General features: G+C 32.0%; 1 pseudogene; it reads right to left on the bottom strand.

Annotated features, from left to right (window-relative positions):
- Positions 1 to 1,171: 1,171 nt before the first annotated feature.
- On the bottom strand, positions 1,172 to 2,736 carry LOC143390391 (uncharacterized; annotated as a pseudogene).
- Between the last annotated feature and the right edge of the window lie 14,071 nt (positions 2,737 to 16,807).

Genomic DNA, 16,807 nt, shown 5'->3' with positions numbered 1-16,807 from the left:
AATCAAAACCAATGCTATTCACATTAAGTAGTATCAACCCAGCAGCCACAAATTTCACAATAAACTTTTGAAGTAGTAATTGAAGATTTAAAAATCTGTGTTTATTTTTATCTTCCTGTATATCCCCCACATCAGTCTTCATTTACAACTAGGTACAAAAGGGAGAAATGATTAAATTGCAATGTAAGGAAATATTAGACTCCGAGTAATTTTAAGTTTAATTACAATGCCTAAAAAACTTAGGATCAATGTTCCACTATTTACCAAACAGTATCCTCTTTTTATCTGTTACCTAAAAATTTCAAGAAAATGTAATTCAATACATGGCAATTTTAATATATTGAGAACAACTCACTGTCATATAGGAACAAAACTCATCCACTACAGAACAAAATGTTTGGGCATGTGACTCAGTGGTATAGCATTGTATAGCATGGAAGATCTCTGTGTTCAATCTCTTCCAACAACAACAAAAATGCAGATTAAAAATTCTGAGTCCTATAATTTTGATGAAATTATCTAGAGTAAAATGATGTTTCATTTACATTTCAAAATTGAGTGTATTTTTGTTTTTTAATTTGATTTTTTTTATATATATGATTATCTTTTCAGGGCTGAGCTATCTGCACTATGCTGATACTTAAAAATTTCTTTGATCCTGTTACATCAACTAATAATGCCAAGTAAATTTTATGTAACTCTTAAAAGAAGGTCATATTCCCTATGTATAGAGAAATTCTCTCTGATGATTCTCACATTCAAAAATATACAGACAGAAATGATGTTGCTGTACTTCTCATATGTTAACATTTTTCTCAATACTGAACATTTTTTCTGATATGTATGGCATGCATGTTACAGAGTTTTCTACAGATAGTATATGCATTAGGTTTGAATACAGTATTTTTTTAATTTGAATAAAGCTCTGACATATTGTTGGCAAAAGTACTACTTCTCTTAAATTCTAAATCTGTGGAGATTTGTAACGTGTGGGCTTTTATTAAAATTACTGTCAATTCTTTACATTTGTAGGATTTAATTGCTACTATAATATTCTTGAGGTAGTTAAAAGGTTGAGCTTTGATTAAAACCAAAAGATTTCAACCTAAAGCTTTTTTTTTCCAGTATGAATTTTCTGGAGATAAAAATGAATAAATAATTCTTTCATTCTTTAGGTTTGCAAATATTCTTTATATTTGTATGGTTTCTCCCCAGTGTGAATTTTCTGGTGCATAATAAAGCTTTGCCTAAAAGTGAAAGCTTTGCCACATTCTTTCCAGTATTAATTCTCTGGTGAATAGTAAGAGTTGAGCTTGATTTAAAAGCTTTGCCACATTCTTTATATTTGTTGAATATATATGGTTTATATTATAAATCATAATATATATGGTTTCTCTTCACTGTGAATTCTCTAGTGCACAATAAGGTGTTGTCTAACAATAAAAGCTTTGCCATATTCATTACATTTATATGGGTTCACTTCTGTATAAATTCTATGGTGAACAAAAAGGGTTGAACTTTTATTAAAAGCTTTGCCACATTCTTTACAGATGTATGACTCTTCTCCACTATGAATCCTCTGATGAATAATAAGATTTTAGCTTCTATTAGAAGTTTTGCAACATTCTTTAATTTTTATGGTTGCTCACCAATGTGAATTCTCCGGTGCTCAAAAAGGCTTCACCTAAAAGTGAAAGTTTTGCCACATTATTTACAATTGTGTGGCTTCTCTCCAGTATGAATTCTCTGGTGATTAATAAGTTTTGAACTTACATTAAAAGCTTTCCCACATTCTTGACAGAGGTAAGGTTTCTCTCCAGTGTGAATTCTCTGGTGCACAACAAGGTGCTGACTAACAGTAAAAGCTTTGCTACATTCTTCACACTTGTATGGCTTCTCTCCAGTATGAATTCTCTGGTGAATATTAAGTTTTGACATTACATTAAAAGATTTACCACATTCATTGCATTTGTAAGGTTTCTCTCCAGTGTGAATTCTCTGGTGCACAACAAGGTGTTGACTAACAGTAAAAGCTTTGCCACATTCTTTACATTTGTATGGCTTCTCTCCAGTATGAATTCTCTGGTGAATAATAAGTTTTGAATTTACATTAAAAGCTTTGCCACATTCTTCACATTTGTATGGCTTCTCTCCAGTGTGAATTTTCTGGTGCACAATAAGGTTTTGCCTAAAAGTAAAAGCTTTACCACATTCATTATATTTGTGTGGCTTCTCTCCAATATGAATTTTCTGGTGATCAGTAAGTTTTGAGCTTCTGTTAAAAGTTTTGCCACACTCTTTACATTTGTATGGTTTCTCTCCAGTGTGAATTCTCTGGTGCACAATCAAGCTTTCTCTACGAGTAAAAGCTTTGACACATTCTTTACAATTGTATGGCCTCTCTCCAGTATGAATTCTCTGGTGAATAATAAGTTTTGAATTTACATTAAAAGCTTTGCCACATTCTTCACATTTGTATGGTTTTTCTCCAGTATGAATTCTCTGGTGCACCACAAGACTTTGCCTAGCCGTAAAACCTTTGGAACATTCTTTACATTTATATGGCTTCTCTCCAATATGAATTCTCTGGTGTTGAGTAAGGTGTGATATTTCATTAAAAGCTTTGCCACATTCTTTGCATTTGTATGGTTTCTTTTCAGTGTGAATACTCGGGTTCACAATAAGGTCTTCCCTAAAAGTAAAAGGTTGGCCACATTCTTTACATTTGTATGCCATGTCTCCAGTATAAATTCTCTGGTGTTCAGTAATGCTTGGAGTTTTATTCAAAGCTGTTACACATTCCTTACATTTGTAATGCTTTTCTTGAATATGAAAAGTTAGGTGGAAAAATTGAGAGCATGGATTAAGAACTTCCTCAATTTTATCCTTATAAAGCTTTTTAAAATGATCACAAGAATGTTTCCTAGAATTTAAAAGAGGGTGAAATGTTTATGAGTTTCCGAATTTATATTAATTTAAATTAATTTATATAAATTTATATAAATGAGTCAGAACTTTTTTAAAAATCTTTTTTCTACAGAAATATTTGTGGATGTTTACCCAATGGTACATTTCAAAGTATTCCAGTAACTCACTGAAGCATATAATAGATACCAGAGCAAATTTCCCATTCTTTAGAGGAAGGATATGATTCCAAAAATGCTGTGCAGATAATTTAAAAGCCCACAGATTGTCAAAGTGATTGGCATATGTGCAGTTGTTTCTCCCCAGTTCAGCTGCATCACCACAATGCCACCAAACATCTGATCTGGTAAAAATCTCTGTATGTAACTAGCTCACTGAAATGAGTCAGAAGACACTTTGAATTTGTTGGGTGAATATTCCTTAGGATTCACAGATGACTAGGACTAGGACCTCAGAAAAACCTAAGAGCAACAGTATTAAGTTTACTGGGAACATGTGTAGGATCCAGGAAGTCTCTGGATCTGACACTTGAAAAAATTATCCTGCTATGTATAAGAACAAATCTCATCCTACCACAAACCACAAATGCACAAGTATTCTTGGATTTCATCTCGGAGTTCTATTGCTATGGAAGATGAGACAGTGTATGTCAAGTAGAGATGCTGGAACACATCTCTGAAACATGTGTGAAACAAGAAAATCAATAATATGGAAGCCATTATGCAGCAAAGCCTGGTATATTGGAACTCATAGTGGCAATTCTGCTTGTTTGAGACTTCCCAATACAAATGATAACCCACCTACATATGTTCAGCCCTGCATTGGAGATGGAATGACTCATTGGAGACACATAGTCACCTAGCATCTCAAGATGGGTGTGTCTTGCTAGAAAGTCAATCAACCTGTCTGCAGCAAGACTCTTCTCATTAAATTCTTATTCCTAACTTTGATATACTCTCCCTCAATTAAAAAAAAAAAAACTAGGCATTTTCTAGTCATTGTGTTCCAGCTCCTATGTGGACTTGAGAATCTATGAGATGCTTCACCTCTTTCAAAAGTAATTTCTGGCTTGGTATCTTTTTTTTTTTTAATATGCACTCATGTACATGTCATTAAAAGCTTTAAAAAATAATGATTAATCAGAATTTAACCAGCATTTTCATTTCTTATATTAAAATGTAAATTTCTATTCAAATAATATTTTTAAAACTGAGAAAACTGGTTGACTATTTATTTTCCGAAAGGCATTTTTAAGATACAGCTTCATAATAGCCTGTAACCTTTTCACAATTATGTACTTTGATACATCTTCTTGCCTCTAAAAATCTTGTTTATTGTGACTGGTTTTACACAAAGTACTGGATAATGAAAATTGTATAATTACCATTATGTAACTGAAAGTATTATTTTAAAAAAGTGACTGCCATAAGTAGTCACTCTTCTGATATATTATATGATAACATAACCTGATGACAGTTTAATTTTCATTATAAATATTGTCATGCATTTTTCTTTTGTTCATTAAAAAAATTATTGAACTTCTCTCTCTCCAACTATGCATAATTTCCATACCTTCTCTGAATCAAATTTTGCAAAAAACATTTTATTTCCTGCTCTTCTGAAAATTCTGAATTTTGATGAGGAGACATACCTGAAAGAAATTAAAATAATACATTATCCACTTACTACACTATGGTGAATATACTCTGCAAATATATAAAACTCCATCAAATTGAGGGAAATAGCTAGAGAACAGTAAGTACAATGTAAGGTCATTCTTAATAAAGAAACATGTAAAATTTACAATAGTATGCTGACAAAAGTTTGAAAATTTTGAAAATCATCTTGCAATTTCAAAGTGCCACATATGAAGATAAAACTCAAACAGCTAATGTTACCACAAAAATGTCAAATTATAGCATCTTGTTTAAGTTTTTCAGATTTCACATTTGACTCAAAATTTGCAGAAATGGGCTGGGAATATAGCTCAGTTGGTAGAGTGCTTGCTAATTAGTTCATTAAAGTGAGTTTGATCCCCATCAACACACACACACCCACAAATCAATGTTGTAGAAAAGTACTTTATCCATTAAATAATTTATTATGTCTTAGTGGTGAGTGTTACTTAGGATTGAACATAGGAGTGTTTTATCATTAAACTAACTCCACAGACCCTTATATATATACTTTTAAAAAAATATTTTGAGACAGGATGTCACAAAGATGCCGAAGGTCATTTTAAAGTTACAATCTTACTGCCATAGCTTCCCAAATGATACAGGCATTTATCACCCCACCTGACCTATTTTTGTTTATTTAGTAACTTCCATACATTATTCAAAACGACTATAATAATCTATTTAAGGAAGATTTTAGATGGAATAAAAATAATAGCACATTCAAAAAAAGGAAAATCAGCTCAAGCAAAGATACAACATAACATTAGCAATTGAGAATTAGAAAACTGATATTTGTTAATTATCTAAGCAATGCCAAAAAAACTTGAAAGATGTTTATTAAACTAATTTGAAAGAGAAGATTGAATGGAATTCAGTAAAAAATTGCAACAGAAAAATTAGAACTATACTAGAAATATTCTTTAAGAAACAATATCTGATGAATTAGAAATGTGTAGAGAAAATATATCAAATATTAGAAAATCAATTAAAATATTTAAAGTAAGAAATTTATAAAGAAAATTTTACAACTCTTAAAAATATATGATGAGACTAAGAAATAGAGAGATTTCATTTATAAAGATACTTCTATATGGTTAACATTTGATTTCTTAGCAGAAGAATTCCAGAAAGAAATTAGAGTATATAGTCATGTGTACTTAAGGGAAAAAAAATCAATGTAGAATATTATATCCAGCAAGACTATTTTTGAACCTTAAGAAAAAATCAGGCTTTCAAGATATATAAATGCTATTTTTTTTTCATTTCTAGACCTGGTCTTAAAAAAATCAATAAATACTAAATTTAGTCATTCCACACAAATCATATAGTATTTGAAAGCTTTTGTGAAAAACCAAAATATTTATAAAAATAAATTCCATTTTACTGTCATTATGGTACATAAAACATTTAGTTTTGCTATGGAATTTGAATAAAGCATAAAAACTATCATAAATCTATACTAATAGGTAAAACATATAAAAGCAGCTTGACATCAGCTTGACAAGACATGTAAAGACACTGATTATTTTAGAGAATCAAGGTTAGTTCAGTTTAAAAATACAGTGTAGACTTAAGTACTTTAATTTTTTGTTGTTATTTTTAGTTATGTATGACAGTAGAATGATCTTGACATAGCATATATACATGAAGTATAACTACCCATTCTTGTGGTTGTATATGATATGAAGTTACATGTGGAGCGTCACCCTGAATGAACCCATGTTTAAATCTTAATAAGGCTTTGACCAACCTCTATTATCTAGTAGCTTCATCATTCCCCAGCTCAGATATCAAGATATGGCTTCAGAAGTAGGTATATACACTTGAGTTAAGTTACACTCACTTATTCCTTTATAATTCTACCCCTTTGCCCCTTTTTGGCATAGAATGGTGAAGGTGATCCTTCTTTCACTCTCTTGACAGGGTCACAGTGAAGATAAGTGCTGGCAAAGCTGCTCTCCCACTGTCTTGACAGGGTCACAGTGGGGATGAATGCTGGCAAAGCTACACTGGTTGGTGGGTAACTGAAACCATGAGACCCTTTTTTATGTAATTGGGACTTTTCATTTTCATGCTCCTATTCCTGACAGGAGGCGTGAGTATGTTAAATGCTAAACCAAATTAAACTTCAGATAGCTAGAACATAACAGGTAGTTCATGCCTAGAAGGCTGTTCTACTACCCCACAGCATAGTGAGGACAAAACTGATAATGGACAACAATCATTCTCCAAAAGGTCACGAGAATTTCAGGCACCACATTGATTATATCAACTAAGAACCCAGGCCCATTTTTCTGGCCCCTTAGAAAGCCTAATCATTAGGCTTATTACACAAAGCCCACCATATGTAGTTTCATCCTCAATTAAGGAAAGTTATGTTATACACTTAGAAAATTTAAGATACATAAAGATACATTCTTCTCTTTTCTATAAACTTTCTTTTACTTCACATAGGGATTTATGATGAGCATAGTTAATATTGGTATTAAGTGGACTGATGTATAGAACTTACTTTTTACTGAGAGAGATTACAAAGATATAAGAACTAGTGCACCTTGACTAAGAAACAAACTCTTTGAGAAAGCAGCTCAACCAGTTTCATGAGAATAAATGTAGGAATTAATTAAAGTAGCACTATAAGAAATATTTTTAGAAAAATTATTCTACTTAGACTCTTGGGCTTAGAATTCTTATGTTTTTAGTTGTATGGGTTTCATTAAAGCTTTAAGAATGGTTTATAAACTTTAGGATATTTTAAGTATAATACAAACGGATTTTGAATATGGAAATTTTAGATTAAAAATAAAGTGCAGGTATACTTTAAACTTAAAGGTTAATTAAAGGCTAGGACACTTAGAGGCTGGTTATGTAGTTTGGCATTATTTAATAAGAAAATAATATATCTTGTGGAAAATACTACATCCTGGAAAAATCTGAAAAATGTAAATTAGTGACACATTTTATTGATGATTCTTTACCCTTAACAATTGATAACTAAAGGATACATCTTGGATAAATGTAAATTGATGTTACACTTTTCTATGCCTCTAATTATGGTTAAGGAAATGTCACATTTGGCAAAGTTATGAAATTGTATATTCAATGATGTATTCTGAATCCATAATGATGATAAAAATTGCAATAAACGATGACCCAGAGATTGCTCTAATGGAACGACTCTTATCTTTTTTCCTGGATGCCATTCATCCTTCAGGACTCCCTGGACCCTGCTAGGGCAGGACCCCAGCAATAGAATGTTCCATGGAAATTTCCTTTGTGTATCCCAGTCTCTTGCTCTGCTTTTAATACCCACTCAATACATGAAATGAGTGTGGCCTTCCTAGATGTCAATCAACCTGCTTACAGAAAGACATTACAAAGCTAGACTCAACCCCCTGAAACCTGACCTCTTGCCTCATTTGAACGGCTTCTCCCCAATGAAAGAGTTCAGCATGGCTCCTCACTCCTTTTTCCCATAGAACCCTAAAGTCAGAGGAGCCATCACAGGACCCAAAGAATAAGGTATTTTTTTCTCAATCTCTCTTTGATTATTTCATGCCAGTCCAGGTTTCCTGGGGTGACCTTATGTGTTTAGTCATGGAATGTGATAATTACACTGGTTGTGATTCATCTATGGACATCAGAAAGTTACTTTCAATTAATTTTACATTTTTTAAATACTTTTAGTATAATCCCAATGTAATGACAAAGTAGATATAGAAGATAAAAACAGAAATAGAGAGGAACATAAATATCACCATAAAAGTCTTTGAATCACAAATTAAAACACTTTATTAAATAGTAGACAAAAGTATAATGATCAACAAAAACTTCCAAAGTTACAATAGTAGTTTCTTTCTCATCAGGAATTTAAATACAAATGAACTATTATGAAACACTAATCAGAACGCAAACATGATGAGAAAGATTAAATGTAAAAATATGTTAATTATTTCAGATCTAAATCTACAGAAGATTCTCTTTAGAACTAATGTCACAAATAGACTAAAACACTAATAGATGATTGGAATATTATATTCAAAATCACAAAGATGGTAATAATTATATAAAAATAATCAGAGAAAACAGATTTTTATATAAAGATAAATGTCATATTTTTCAAATACAAAAAGAAAACATTGAAATAACTCAACATCATTGAAAGCAAAAAAGTAATAGTAGGAGACATTCATTCCCAATTAATGCAAAGGAACAAAATAGCATTGGAATAGTACTCAGGAATTAGAACACTTAAACAACTATTATCAACCAATTAGGGTAAAAGAAGCAATCTTCTCAATAGTATAAGAAATATTATCTTAAGGAGACCAAGTTAAAAGCACAAAACAGATGATAATAGTTATTAAAAATATTAAAATTGCTTTCTAACATAATGTAATTAGTTGGAAATCAAAAGTGGATGTGATAACCAAAAATTCATAAATATGAGGTCAAAGCCAATTATAGTAATTTAACAAGGCCCTAAGCAAATTAGAAAGAGGCAATCTCAAAATAAATTATAACAAGTGTTGTAGACCAGGGACAGTAGTAAACATCTGTAATCTCAGCTCTGTGATAGTTTGAGAGAGGAAGATTGGGAGTTCAATGGCAGTCTACGCAAAACTGAGGTGCTAAACAACTCAATTAGATAATGTCTCTAAGGAAAATACAAAATAGGGTTTTATCATGTTGTTTTGAGGGCAAGTGACCCTGAGGTCAATCTCCAGTACCCCAAAAATAAGGGCTGTAGGTGTGGCTCAGAGGTTAAGCAAATGATACAAAACACACACACACACACACACACACACACACACACAAAAACCCAAAAAAAACAAAAAACACCCAAAGCAGTCTAAGAATTCTACATAATGCCAACCAAATACTCAATACTATTTTTGCATAAATGAAATAAGTTATTTTAAAAATTCTGTGTAGTATCCACGGTACATAAATAAGTAAACATATTAAAAAATTAAAAAGTGTTTCCTCATATAAACATAATACATACTTGTATGTTAACACAAATTTAGATTATGAAGCTATACATAACAAAATTGAGTGTACATAAATCAGTCCTCACATTGATGGTCAATTCAAAATATATTTACAGATCTATGTTTATTACAAAAATATTCAATAAAGATAAATGTGGAAAGCCAATCAAATGTTCTTCCACATGAGTATATAAAGGCAATTTTGAATAGGATATAAAGTTTTCAAACTAAGCCGAGTGTGGTGGCACACACCTGTAATCCCAGCAGCTCGGGTAGCTAGTTCAAAACCAGCCTCAACAATAGTGAGGCATTAAGCAACTCAGTGGGACCCTGTCTCTAAATAAAATACAAAACAGGGATGGAGATGTGGTTCAGTGGTAAGAATGTCCCTGAGTTCAATCCTTGGTGCAAAAAAATTTTTTTTTCAAAATTTATAAAGATAAGAAATTATAAGACCTACAATTATCAGTCTTTAGGATATTATGCTAAGTGAAATGAGTCATTCACAAAAAGACAAATACCATGTGAGTCTATTTATGAGATATCTAATAGAGAAAAACATACAGGCCATAAAGAATAAAATCACAAATGAAAAGGTGAGAGAAAAATGAGCACTTGTGTGGGGGAAAGATAAATTTTGCTTTTATGTGATTCAAATTTTCTAGGAATATGGTATAAAACAATGTGAATCAACACTACCTACTACATTTAAAATATATAAGACAGTAAGTTATTCTCTTTATTTGTTTTTAAGTGTTACCATATATAAAACCTACTGCCTCACATGTGTAACACAAGCCCTGAGCCATTAAGCTATAGCCCCAGCCCTAGAAATCTTTCTTTAAACCACATTTATGAGTTATACTTTTATACTCACTAGGAACAGGCATTTTGAATCACTGTTATTCATTACATGGCAAAAAAAAATTCACAGAAAATCTAGTTTAAGCATTCATAAAAAGCTCTGATAAGAAAATCTGAATGAATAAATATTTGAATTATATTACAGAATTTATTCTTTGACTAAAATATTACATTAGTTTAAACTAGAGATATTCAGAAATATGCTCAGATTTTTAGGGAGCCCCCATTATCAACAGATGTCTGAGATTATGTAAATCCTCAGAGGTGTTAGGGAGTATTTTGTTGATTTGAATGTAGGGATATCACTGGAGAACAACAAGTAGCTTAAGAACTGGGAAGCATGGCAAACATAGGGCAGGATATGCTCTTTAATGAATGCAAAAGAAAGAAACCTAAGTTTAGAAACACGATTTCTGTTGGATTTTAGCTTCTTAATATTTTAAAATGAGACTTCCTTGTTGACATTTAGATATCTTATCTGTATTCTTTGCTTCATGGACTTCTAATGGCATGGGTATATGGCTACTGTCACTTTTCTCTTCAAATTCCAAGGTTATTGCTATGGGGAAAATAAATGACTAAGGATAACTTAAAGACAGGATGACTTAAAGACAGGAAGACGTGCTTGCTGGAAAATGGAGTTCGGTTCATTTTGTTATGTTTTTGATAACTACTTATGTTTCTTAATGCTTATCTCATTAGGAAACAACAAAGAGGAGGTACCATAGAGGATTCTTGACAATTATTTTTCCAATTTTTATTTTTTATTTATCTATGTATTTATCTATCTATCTATTGAGAGAACCACTAAAATACTTTGGAACCATTTTCAATCTCCAGATTGTCAACACTACTTTGAAAAGATAGGTTAAACAAATTTAGAAATTAAATATTGGCCATGAATTAAAAATTCTGAAGGACATTTATGCTCACCCACAAAGACCAGGTGTCTATAGATCTCTAGCATCACATCGCCATATAAAGTCTGCTGAACTGGGCCCAGACATTTCCATTCCTCTTCAGAGAAATCAATGGCCACATCCCTGAATGTCAATGGTTCCTGAAATTAAAAAAAATCAATAAATATCATGTGAACTATAAGATCATTGACAAAGTTTTTCATTTGACAGAAGTTGTGATGAGAGTTAGAAGAGCAGACTCTCAGTGAAGAAGTGGCCTCTGTCATTCAAAAAGCTTCTTTTTTTGTGGTGCTGGAGATTGAAGCCAGGGCCTTGTGCATGCAAGACAAGCACACTACAAACTGAGCCACATTCCCAGCCCTAATAATTAGTTATAAGCAATGAAATTGGTGAATAAATTTGGTATAATAAAACCCAGAGAGCAACACGTGTGAAACAAAACACTGAAGCAAAAAGTAATAAAAAATTCCAACATAATCCTAATGGATAAGTAACAGTTGCAATAAGTTACTGAATATTCAGAAGAAGCACCATGAAACAATTCAATGATATTTGAGATATACATTCCAAAATTATAAGTAATAACAAGACATGACAGTGGTCATTTCTGTGTGTAGAAGACATGAGATCAGTGAGACACAAATTTCCAATGGCCCACATATTTATTTGAATGGTAATCTTTAAAGTTGTCTATATTCTCATTATTTATTCAATCATACCATATAACAAGTATTTTATTTAAAAAATATTTTAACTTCTTCAGACCACAACACCACAATTCACTTTCCAAACAATAAAATAAATACTTTAGCTAGCAGACTCTTACAAAACACTTAGGTACTTGGGCAAACTTGAATTATATGGCAGAGTTATAAAAATGAAAAAGCAAATTAAGTGAATAGATTGTTAACCCCACAGTTCCTGACACATCAGATTAAACATTCCCAGATTTGTAGAACTACTCTTACTCTGAAACTGTATCTGCACATGGCTATCTTAAGTCTTGCCCCTATGAACCATTGAGCCATCTCATTTGAGACAAAACTAACACACATTTTTTTTTTTGTTAGAACTCCTAAGTATTGGTTGGCTTCATGGTAAAAGATTCTTTCATTTGAAATTTTGATTTATTTTTTTGTGATACTGGGGCATTCTACAACTGAGATGCATCCCTAATACTTGTAATTTATTTTTTTCTTTTGATACAGGTTCTCGCTATATTGCTCCAGTAAGCTAGAGCTACTGAACTTTCTGCCTCAATCTCCATGTAGTTGTGATTACTGGCATGTCCTAATATGCCCAGCAAGATATGAATGTTCTACATTTCTTTGATCCATTCCCCTTTCACCTTCTTTATTTGCTTTTCTTTCTAAAAACAAGCCCTTGACAGTCTAACATTTAAGATGCATCCAAATCTTATATTTGATTATTTCCCAGTACTGCAATATATATTTAGGAAAAAAAGCCACTTCTTACCCATATCTGAATTTTTCTAATCTGACAGTCTAGAAATTGCTCCACAATGATGAAAATTATAGCCACCAATAAAATTAAGAACTTAACCATTAATGATGTTTTTTACAGAATGAATAATTGATCTTAGTTTGAATGTAATTTTATTCTTAAATCTGCTTGTATATTTTCTCTTTGGAAACATTCTTTATCTTTCAAATATTAGTATAAATTACATTTCATAGATGATGAGAATATTAGACTAAAATGAGTCATTCTTCTTCCACCATCTTTTTTGCTTAAATATTCAGTGACCACCCCAATGTCTTCCAATCTGCATGTAGCGAGTTTTCCCTTGGATACTTCTGAACAAACACACTAGGATTTTTTTCCCTGATTATTTGATATAGATTACTCTCCTTTTAAATTGTGACACTTGATCATCTATCTTTCCTAGATGGGTAAGAGGAAGAAGATATAGATCATCTTTGCCTTTCTCTTCAGTTGCAGAATCAATGTGGCTGACAAGCAATGTGCTTCTGGGCATCTGAATATAATATTTGAGAAAAATGATATTAATGTTCCAATATATGATCTATTTAGATGAAACATATACAGGATATTTCTGTAGTTCTAGAATAGCCAGCTAGTCCAACAAGGTGCTCCATTCCTCAAACTCAAGCTGTTCTTTAGGAATAGATGATTATACACAGGATGGTATTTTCTAGGTAATTCAGAAACCATGGCAGCTGTGAGCATGTTGGGTCAGTAATGACCAGTCAAAGACATGGCAGATACTGAAGAGAGATCACAGGTCTTAAGTTTCTTAATGGTCCCTAAACTTGCTGTCTATGCTTAAAAAAGACAAAGAAGAGATTCAAAGATTTTTTTATTATTATTACCAAGGATTGAACTCAGGAGTTTTCAACCCCTGAGTAATATCCCCCCATTTTATTTTTTTATTCTCAAACTTGTGATCCTACTGCACCAGCCTACTAAAATGCTGAGATTATGGACATACATCTTTACAAGTGGCAGTAGGTACATCTTTACTTTTCCATTTTCTTGCTCTACATTTCTGGACCAGAAGGTATAATAGTAGAAATTGTGTTGGTATTGTTTTTCTGTTTATTAATTTTGCTGAGATGAATTTTCATGGATTTCTTTTCCTGTCATGCTAAGATTCACTCAAAAATTGATATGTTTAAAGAATATATACTGAATGAATTATCGGCTATGCTTAAAATAGACACATCCTAGTAACACACAAACTACTTAGCAGCACTGAACTGAAACAACTTATTAAGTCACACAACTATGTTCTTTATAGGCTTGTCAAACTGATTAATGAGCTAGATAAATGAAATTGAATTTTTTTGGGAATCCACCTTTTATAATTATTTTATTCATCATAAAATGACAAGTGTGAGTACAAATACTAAAAAGTGTGTGTAAAAGTAACTACATGGGGGTCACATAAGATTGAAGAAATATAAGCCTATTTGTTTTTTTGTTACAGTATAGGTATAGAAATACTAAATTTTGTAAGACACTGTCAAAGACATGACTCTCACATAATGATATGTCATATATATTATTTTAGAAGGTAATATTAAAAAATCATAGAAACACATTACACAGAACTTTTGCTGACACATTAGTAGATATTCACTGAAAGAAAATATATTTCTTGGGGCTGTGAATGTGGCTCAAGTGGTAGCATGCTCACACCTAGCATGTGTGAGGCACTGGGTTCAATTCTCAGCACCACATAAATGTAAAATAAAGATATTGTGTCCACCTAAAAAACTAAAAAATAAATATTAAAAAAAGAAAATATATTTCTCCAAGTATAATATGGTTTTATGTGCAAGTTATCCATAACATCAAATTAAAAGATGCAATATATAGATGGACAAGGTGGCATACACCTATAATCCCAGCAGCTTGGGAGGCTGAGGTTGGAGGATTGCACGTTCAAAGCAAGCCTAAGAAACAACAAGGCACTAAGTAATTCAATGAGACCCTGTCTCTAAATAAAATAAGAAATAGAGCTGGGGATGAGACTCAGTAGTCCAGTACCCTTGAGTTTAATCCCCAGTTACCCTCATCAAAAAAAGTCAAAGACTTTGAAGGCACCAATAACAATGAGAAAAAAAGTAGATAACCAAAATTGACCAAATTACATTTACTCAAGGCAATAGATAATAGAAAAACAGCTATCAAATTGATCAGGTTTAAACTAGGTTTAAGAGCTAAAAAGATATCACCCAATCTCCAAAATGTACAACAGCAGTGATCAGGAAATCTATAATAGTAGAAAACCTCCTTTTGTGAAAATCAGTATTCTTATTTACAAATAATAAAATGTTTCTCCATTAGGTTAAAATGACACAATTTTTAAGGTAGAAGTTATCAGAAATAACTGAAAGCAAAGGGAACATCTTTATGTCTAACACGAACAGAATAATTTCTCAAGGAAAATCAATAATTCACATCTCAAGAAAGCTGGTACTAGTGAAAGAATCACAAATACACTTACATATAATTTAGAAATTACTAGCTACCTGATCAAGTTGTTTCTGACAATCAGAAAAGTCAGCAAGGTTTCTATCATGTTTTTGAGAAGCTTTTTCCAATGTACTGATAATTTCTACTTAATGCTGATCACATTATCATGATGAAAATTTGGTCACATGTTTAATTTGCAATAATGTCTGATTTCTAATACACCTAAAAATATTAGACACTTATTGGAATAAAATAACTAGAAATTATTCTCTTACCTTTAAGGATAACGTTAATAGAAGACTTTCAGTGCGAGTGATTATGAATGGACTCATCAAGGTGATGAGTTTTATACTGTGTATAAAGGCTCTATAAGAGAATTATTCCTTGCATTTTCTCAAATCTCTGGTAATCCTTAGCTTGTGACTGCAATGCTTCACATGTATGTTAATGGAGGCCCCAGACAAAGACAGATAGGCCCATCTCATACGGAAGATGGTGGTAAACCAGCAGAGAGTAATCCTCAAACCCCACAAGGTCTGGGTACCATGTTATATGATATAAAAGACCCCCAATAGTCTTGTTCTTTAGAACATTGTTTGCAAACATAGACAAAAGTCAACTCTTTGCACAGAATAAGTTAAGTGGGTGTCTTCCTCTGCAAACCAGAATAAGTGAAAAAACAGCCACAAAAGTGAGTTTGGGATAGGGCATTGCAGGACACAGGTCATGAAATTCTGAAAACAAAATGAAACAAACAACAACAACAACAAAAAAAAAATCAGAGAACACCATATACAAATAAGTTCATTTGAGGGAATCAAATTTGAATAAAAGCAGAGGACAAAGGCATAACCAAAGGGATTAAATGTATTTTTTTCTAAATCATATTAATGTTTTCTACAATTATAGAATCCTAGATGACCTTCATTACTACTATCTTTATCTTTTGAATGTTTTTATCATTTTCCACCTACAATGCATGTGGCACACGAAATTTACCCCCATGTTTATGCACTTGTCATTTATCATTTTCTCTATATTGTATATGTATGTGCATTTATTTTTTCCACATTTTCAAAGTTGTGGCCTGAAATTTTCTGTGATGTCACTTCCCTGAAATACATTTTTGTCATTTCAGGTCAGTACATCTAAATGTTCTATTGAAATAGCTGGGAAAGAGAGACAATTGCAAGTCCCAACCCCTGACTTGACTAATTATCCACTAGAATTAAAGATCAAAATCAGTGCTTCCATAGGACTTAATTTTCATTCACCTTTCACATACGTAGTGCTTTAATCTGTAAGCAAGCTTCAGAAATTTTATTTAAAAAGAAAGTAAAAGATTCAGAGTTGTTCATGGTGCTTTTAGAGGGTACCAAAAACCTAAGGTGGTGATTCTGACATCACCTTACTAATGAAGCATCTAGGTTTCATTTCAGGTTGGACACTGGTATTATGTTTC

This window comes from Callospermophilus lateralis, unplaced genomic scaffold (assembly GCF_048772815.1).
Source record: "Callospermophilus lateralis isolate mCalLat2 unplaced genomic scaffold, mCalLat2.hap1 Scaffold_6405, whole genome shotgun sequence".
Taxonomy (NCBI): domain Eukaryota; kingdom Metazoa; phylum Chordata; class Mammalia; order Rodentia; family Sciuridae; genus Callospermophilus; species Callospermophilus lateralis.
This window is presented reverse-complemented; position numbering and strand designations above follow the sequence as displayed.